Source organism: Suncus etruscus, chromosome X (genome assembly GCF_024139225.1).
Source record: "Suncus etruscus isolate mSunEtr1 chromosome X, mSunEtr1.pri.cur, whole genome shotgun sequence".
In the NCBI taxonomy this organism is placed as follows: Eukaryota; Metazoa; Chordata; class Mammalia; order Eulipotyphla; family Soricidae; genus Suncus; species Suncus etruscus.
In genome coordinates, this window is record NC_064868.1 from 66,197,280 (window position 1) to 66,205,551 (window position 8,272).

Genomic DNA, 8,272 nt, shown 5'->3' on the forward strand with positions numbered 1-8,272 from the left:
ACAAGTTCTTCTCCAATGTACATAGGTCATTCTCCAGGGTAGACTACATGCTGGTACATAAAACATACCTCCATAATATCAAGAGGATAGAAATTTTGCAGGCTACCTTCACTGACCACAAGGCTCTGAAATTATATGTGAACTACAAAGGGACACAGAAGAAAAAACTTTAACACATGGAAATTTAACAGCCTAATACTGAACAACCAGTGGGTCTGAGATAAAATCAAAGAGGAAATCAAAACTTTCCTGGAAATAAATGACAATAAAGACACAAACTATCAGAACCTATGGGACACAGCAAAAGCGGTTATGAGAGGAAACAGCACTCTCCAAACAAGTGAAAGCAGAGATAAACAGATGGGACTATATTAAGCTGAGAAGCTTCTGCATCTCAAAGGAGATAGTGCCCAGAATACAAAGGCCACCCACTGAGTGGGAAAAATTATTCACCCAATATTCATCAGATAAAGGACTAATATCCAAAATTTACAAGGTACTGACAGAACTATACAAGAAAAAAACAACTAACCCCATCAAAAAATGGGGAGAAGAAATGAACAGACACTTTGAAAAAGAAGAAAGGCAAATGGCCAAAATGCACATGAAAAGATGCTCAACATCACTAATCGTCAGGGAGAAGCAAATCAAAACTACTATGAGGTACCACCTCACGCCACTGAGATTGGCACACATCACAAAGAAGGAAAACAAGCAGTGCTGGCGGGGATGTGGAGAGAAAGGAACTCTTTTTCACTGCTGGTGGGAATGCCGTCTAGTACAACCTTTATGGAAAGCGATATGGAGATTCCTTCACAAACTGGAAATCGAGCTCCCATATGATCCAGCTATACCACTCCTTAGGAATATACACAAGGAACACAAAAATACAATACAAAAATCTCTTCCTTATACCTATATTCATTGCAGTGCTATTTACAATAGCCAGACTCTGGAAACAACCAAGATGCCCTTCAACAGAAGAGTGGCTAAAGAAACTGGTACATATACACAATGGAATATTATGCAGCTGTGAGGAGAGATGAAGTCATGAATTTTTCCTATACATGGATGTACATGGAATCTATTATGCTGAGTGAAGTAAGTCAGAGGGAGAGAGAAAGACATAGAATGGTTTCACTCATCTATGGGTTTTAAGAAAAATGAAAGACATTTTTAACAGTATCTCAGAGACAAGATAGATGAGGGCTGGTAGGTGCAGCTCATGACATGAAGCTCATCACATAGAGTGATGAGTGCAGTTGGAGAGATGACTACACTGAAAACTATCATAACAATGTGAATGAATGAGGAAAGTAGAAAGCCTGTCTCGAGTACAGGTGTGGGGGGTGGGGAGGAGGGAGATCTGGGAAATTGGTGGTGGTAATGTTGCACTGGTGAAGGGGGGTGTTCTTTACATGACTGTAATCATACAACTGTAATCATATTTGTAATCACAGTGTTTAAATAAAGTTAATTATAAAAAAATAAAAGCAAAAAAGTGAATTCGGACCTCTATTTAACACCTTACACAAATATCAAACCAAAATAGATTTGTCACACCATTAACATAAGAGGAATCTCAAGATATCTAAAGGAATATTTTACCAGTAGACATGCTGGTAAGTTGTTACCCTAGTTTTAATGGCTGGACAAAGAATCCTGAGAAATCTCATCAGAAGACCCACTTAGAAGTTTTTCCTTCAGTGTGGAAGGTCTATGAAATTCATGGTACTGACATTTTGCTTTCTTTATAACAAACATTTAATTGGCCTATAGATGATTCTCCCTTCCACTGTATTTTGTGTGTTATAGTAAAACATCTTACTTCCTAACATAAGAATATTTACAGGCAAATATAGCCTTGATTAATTTTCTCTTTACCTGGAAAACTCATCGCCAAAACAAAAAGAGTTTTTCTCTATCATTAAAATGCTCTTGCAGTTCCTGCCTTTTGGTGCATCTCTATAAGGATTTTGAACACTTGCTAACCAACTTTTACCTCAGAATTAACACTGAAATTGTTTGGCTAGGATGTAGCTTTGAGCTGTTGAACTTTTACCAGGAAAAGAATTGCATCCTTTTTGATATGTCTCCTTCAATTTGTCCTTTAAACAGTAAAACCTCTCCCCATAGAAATAGGAAGTATGATAGAGAAACTCAGTTCCTTGCTAATCCCCCAATTCACATATGAGGTTGGCCTGATATAAACTGCTTAGAGATGTTAAAATTTACCTTCTCATTCGTAGCTCAGGACTGTTACTTAATATATATCTAATATCAGGTCTTCGTACCACCATAGCCAGGTGAATTATTTTGAAAATAAAGCAATGTTACTATTAATGTTTCTGTTTACTAGAAGATATCTGTGCTTTGCATATGTGAGCATTCTTTTCATACCTGTGACTGGCAATATACCTCATACCCCTGATGCTGACATTAAATTTTTTAGAGCATGCTGTTCTACTACATGCATTGTGTGGTCTTTCATCTCTTCATATTTCTTTTTTTTTTTTTTTTGGTTTTTGGGCCACACCCGTTTGACGCTCAGGGGTTACTCCTGGCTATGCGCTCAGAAATCGCCCCTGGCTTGGGGGGACCATATGGGACGCCGGGGGATCGAACCGTGGTCCTTCCTTGGCTAGCGCTTGCAAGGCAGACACCTTACCTCCAGCGCCACCTACCCGGCCCCCATCTCTTCATATTTCACTGTTCATGTCACCCACTCTCCTCAAAGAAGTTCTCTAACACAGCCTGACCCTAAAACTAGCCATGGCATGGATTAAAGACCTTGATATCAGATCTGAAACCATAAGGCACATAGAGAAAAACATAAGGTGAACACTCCATGATATTGAAACTAAAGGAATCTTCAAGGATGAAACACTACTGGCCAAACATGTGAAAGCAAATATAAGCAAACGGGACAACATTAAACTGAGAAGCTTCTGTATTTCTAAGGAAACACGTAATTAGAAAGCATTTCTTATTGTTTAGATTTTTATTGAGACTAATGTGAACTATAAGTCTTTCACAGTGATATTTAAGGTACATAGTGACAGTGAATTAGGGCAACTCCCACCACCAGTGTTGACCTCCATTTACCCTTGTTACCAGCATGCTTTCCTTACCTCCTCCATCCTTAGTACCTTGGACTGCAAGAGTAACAGCACCCTTTTGTTTATAGCTTGTTGTAGTTTGAGTCTCTTGATTCTATTATTGTTGATTTGGGGTTGGGTACTTAGGTCTGATCATTTTTTTATTTACATTCAATGTTCATGGGACTGTTTGCCCTGGTATCTCACACCCACTTTTTATTTATTAATTTATGAAGCAGAACATAGTGTTTCATGTTCTATTGTTCTGTTGAAGAGAAAAAAGCAGGGAGGAGCCCCTGTCAAGAAGCCATGAATATATATATAAAAGAAGAAATAAAGAAAAACAAAAACAAAACAGAACAAAAAATTTAATAAATGGGAAGGGGGACTGGTGTGGGAAGCTATTTTTTCATATAGATACTGAAAGTCTTGGGAAAATTAGAAAAGAAATTTCTTTGGCCTAAGAGATACAGGATTTCTCCACCCTTAAAGCATACTGTCATGGGAGAGATTACATGTTTTGGCCATGTTCATTGTCAAACCCCTGGGTCTGTTTATGTTGCCAGAGAATGTTCTGTTCAGTTGTGATTGTCAGAGTCAGTCTTCTGTAATTAGAGATCTTTGTTGTATCACAGGTCCTAGGATGAAGTCTAGGATGGAGTCTTTCTTTATGGTTCTAGAAGTTCTGCTCAGTCACAGTTGTTGCAGTCTCCTGTGTTTAATGATTTTGGCTGTTTCACAGATAAAGAAGAATGAAATGTCTTCTGATTCGATCTCACCATTAGGGGTTGAGGTCAGGGCAACCTGTGTTTAGATCATGTTGTTACTACTTCCTCATTGTCAAGATGTTGTATGAACAAACCCTGGAGAAAATTGTTGTCAGAGCTGTATCAGAGACTCCCCTGGGGGAGTTTGATTTCTGGTGCTGTTGTGAGAAACTGTGTCAGCTTTAAGGTTGGGATCCAAGAGTTGGAGTTGGATTGTCGATGTCTGATCACATAGATCTAAGTAACCTGAGTTCCCATGACAATGTTCAGGGTGGGATAGTCAGCATTAAAAAAAATTATACTCTAATAACACTGCATGTTGAGGGAAATAACGTCTGAAGTAAATATATCAGTAGACTCCTTTTGTATGATCAATTAGATAGATCACTTTCATAACTAACAGGGAATCTGAAACTCCACCATCCTGGCCATAAAATTCAAAGATATATGGGGAAACAAAGGAGGTTAACGGAATTATAGATACGGAAAGAAACCTAGGCAAATTTCTAAGCCCATAAAACTCCTGAGCCTGGTAGATGAGGACCTAAAATCAACAATCAAATCTTTAGCAACAGAAATCAAGAAAGCAGAAAAAGTAAGAAATCAACAGATGTGGGGCCGGAGAGATAGCATGGAGGTAAGGTGTTTGCCTTTCATACAGAAGGTCATCGGTTCAAATCCTGGCATCTCATATGGTCCCCGAGCCTGTCAGAATTGATTTCTGAGCATAGAGCCAGGAGTAACCCCTGAGCACTGCTGGGTGTGACCAAAAAAGAAAAAAAAAGAAATCAACAGATGAGCAATATAACCACATTAAAGAACTCTTTTAGAAGATGATAGAATCCATACAAATGGAATTGAAGGAACTAAAGTACAGTTTAGCAAGCCATAGTAGCAGAATTATATAGGGGAAGAACCATATTAATGAATTTGAAAACAAATTACAAACCACTATTGATAAAGTAGTCAAAAATAAGAGATGGAAAAATGATGGGTACATAATGAACAAGAGAAATAATCTTCAAATTATCAAATACCAGAAGAGGAGGAAAAGGGAATAACAAGTAGTGGGAGAGATATTGAAAGAAAATTTCAACCTAGAGTCCACTACTCAGAAACCTCTCATTTATATGGGAAGTAGAAATATAAACATTCTCACACAAAAAAAGAACTTGCAACGTTTATGATAACCAAACCAACTCTAAATAAACTACTTTAAGGTCATTTTTATATAAGCCAAATAACCACTTGTAACAGCAACAAAATACACAATATAATAACACAGCAGCTCTTTTTGACAATTGTATCTTTGAATGTCAATGCACTAAACTATACCATAAAAAGGCACAAAGTAGAGGTATGGATCAGAAAACAAAATTTGATATTCCTTTTGTTGCTTACCACAAACACACATAAAATCTCAGGGGTTTGACACAGGCTCAGAGGAAAAGAATGGAAGACAAGTATACAAGTCACTGGAAAACAAAAAATGCTGGGACAGCCATGCTTATAGCAGTCCAAATTGCATTCAACCTCAAGAAAGTAATTAGAGACAAAGTTGGACACTACTTATGATCAGGGGAAAATTGGAACAAAAAGTACTAACTCAAATTAACATATGTGCTCCAAATGTTGGGTCAGCGAAGTATGTAAGGCTTTCGCTCAAAAGCCTAAAGAAACATATGATGGAAAGGCAATATATGTAAAATTTCAACATGCCGCTCTTGGCACTGGTTAGGTCAACAAGGCAGAATATTAGGAAGGACATAGATCCTTAAATGATAAACTTTTAGAGCTGGCATTCTCAGAAAGCTAAATATATATTCTTTTCAAGTGCACGCAGATCATTCTCTAGGACAGATCACATTTTAGGACATAAATCTAAAGTACAAAAATTTACAAACATAAGAATTACATCAAGCATCTTATCATATCACAGTGCCACAGATATAGAGATTGATTGTAAGAAGAGGGTTTGAAGAAAATATAACACCTGGAGACTGAACAACATGCTGCCAAACAACAGCTAGATTAAAGCATGAATCAAGGAAGAAATATATTCATTGAGACTAAAGATAACAAAATACAAGTAATCAAATTTTATGGAACACAGCAAAAACAGTAGTTAAGGGGAAACAGATCAATACAAAAAGTAAACAAGAAAATCAAGAACCTAAATGCACACCTTAAATATCTGGAAAAACCACAACACATGAATCCAAATTCAAGTAGAAGAAAAAAACACTGAAGAAATCAATAATACAGAAATCAAGAAAACAATGCAGGGCCCAGATTGGTGGCACAAGTGGTAGGGCATCTGCCTAGAATGCATTAACCTAGGACAGGCTGCAGTTCAATCTTCTGGTGTCCCATGTGGTCCCCCAATCCAGCAACAATTTCTGAGCCCATAGCCATGAGTCCATATAAAGTCTCTTTTTAAAATAACATCTTTATATAATATTTAAATAACTTAAAAAGTGTCTTAACTACAAACTGAAATCACTGCTTCATGTAAACATATGCATTGGACATGCTCTGAAAAATATTAATGTGATTTTTGTTGTTGCATGCATGCTGATAACTTGGCTCAAATCCTTGGCTCATAGTACGTTAATTTCAGAGAAACACATGCGACACTCATGTCATCCGTTAATCTGTTTCTAGCATTATATTTTATATGATTCAATCTGAAAACAACTGCTCACGAGCATAGGATGACCCAAACAAAGTAAAATAGAGTGTTTTCATGGACTTAAAATTGTCTGGCAGAGAATTCCACGCTTTTAGGATTTCATTTTCAGAACTGCTAGCAGTGATTTCATTTGTCACCCTTTTACACTTTCACATTCAAGGGCTGCACGCAGATCATTGAATTTACATTTCCAGATAGAGCTTTCTTGAAATCCCAGTACTCAATTTCCAAATTTTGAATATCCAACCACTGTAAGCATGAAAGCTCAAGATCTTCAAATGTGGGGCCTGGAAGGTGGCGCTAGAGGTAAGGTGTCTGCCTTACAAGCGCTAGCCAAGGAACGGACCGCGGTTCGATCCCCCGGCGTCCCATATGGTCCCCCCAAGCCAGGGGCGATTTCTGAGCACATAGCCAAGAGTAACCCCTGAGCGTCAAACGGGTGTGGCCCAAAAACCAAAAAAAAAAAAAAAAAAGATCTTCAAATGTAGACTTTTCTAGGAAAGTTATAAATGAAAGGGTTGTCTCCATCTTATGGAACTGAGAAAATCTTTTACTAAAATTTTTCTTTGCTATTGCTACAATGGTGCAATATGCTTTGTGGATTTTTTGGTGTTTTTTATGACTGTCCACAAATGTTGTAGTATTATCCAAATGTATTTTAGTTTGGGAAAATATTTTAGCTGTCCACTCTCAAGATCTTTTTCAAAAACATGCAATTTTCTCTCGACAGCTTTGATGTCACTAAACATGTTTTCTGCTGTTTTTCCCATACCTTGTAATTTTTTGTTTAGTACATTAAAGTTGTTAGTAAAATGTGTAAATAATATGAGGTTGGTAAGCCAGGCCATGTTGGTGAGTTGAGGATAGTCTTCCCCCTTTTCGTTCATAAATAGCCTAACTTCTTCCAAGCAGGCCACAAATCTCTCTAACACTCGTCCTCTGCTCAGCCACTGGACATTATTGTATATCAGTAAAGTGTTATATTGTGCCTGAACCTTATCAAGAAGGGCTTGAAATTGTCAAAAATTAAGAGCATGCACCATGATGTAGTTCACCATGTTTGTTACATCTTTGAGGACATCATCAAGTTTTTTGCTGCTTTCTTTGGCAAAGAGAGCCTCTTGATGTATTATGCAGTGAAACTGAATCAGTGAATGCTTTGCTTCCTTAGGCCAAGAAATGAATGAATCCTGATGTTGTCCCCACCGTGCTAGGTGGTCCATCGCTAGTAACTGAAACCACTTTTTCTGGACTTATGTGTAGTGATGAAAAAGCCTCCATCACAGCATAGTGGATATCTATCCTTTGTGTTCTTCCAGGCAAAGACAGCAGTTTTACCAGCTCTTCTCTCATGATGTCACCAGTAGCATAACACAAAATAAGTGCTAGTCTTGCATGGTTAGTAATATCTGTACTTTCATCCAAGCACATGGAGTAGAAGAGTGCTTTTTGTAAGTTGCAAGTAAGCTGTTGGCTAACATCAACAGCCATTCTCAAAACCCTATCTTTTGCAGTATTTTTGCTTAGCAGCATTTCAGAGATATGCTGCACAATTTTATCCTTGTTTTGGAAATCATGGAAGAGTGAATTACTCCCAGCCAAAATTGCCTTTTTGAAGAAATCTACATCAGAGATGGGCTCACCATGTTTTGCCATGCACAGTGAAATTTGAAAGCTGGCAGCTGTAAGATATTTAGTTTTTGAAAGATAGTTGC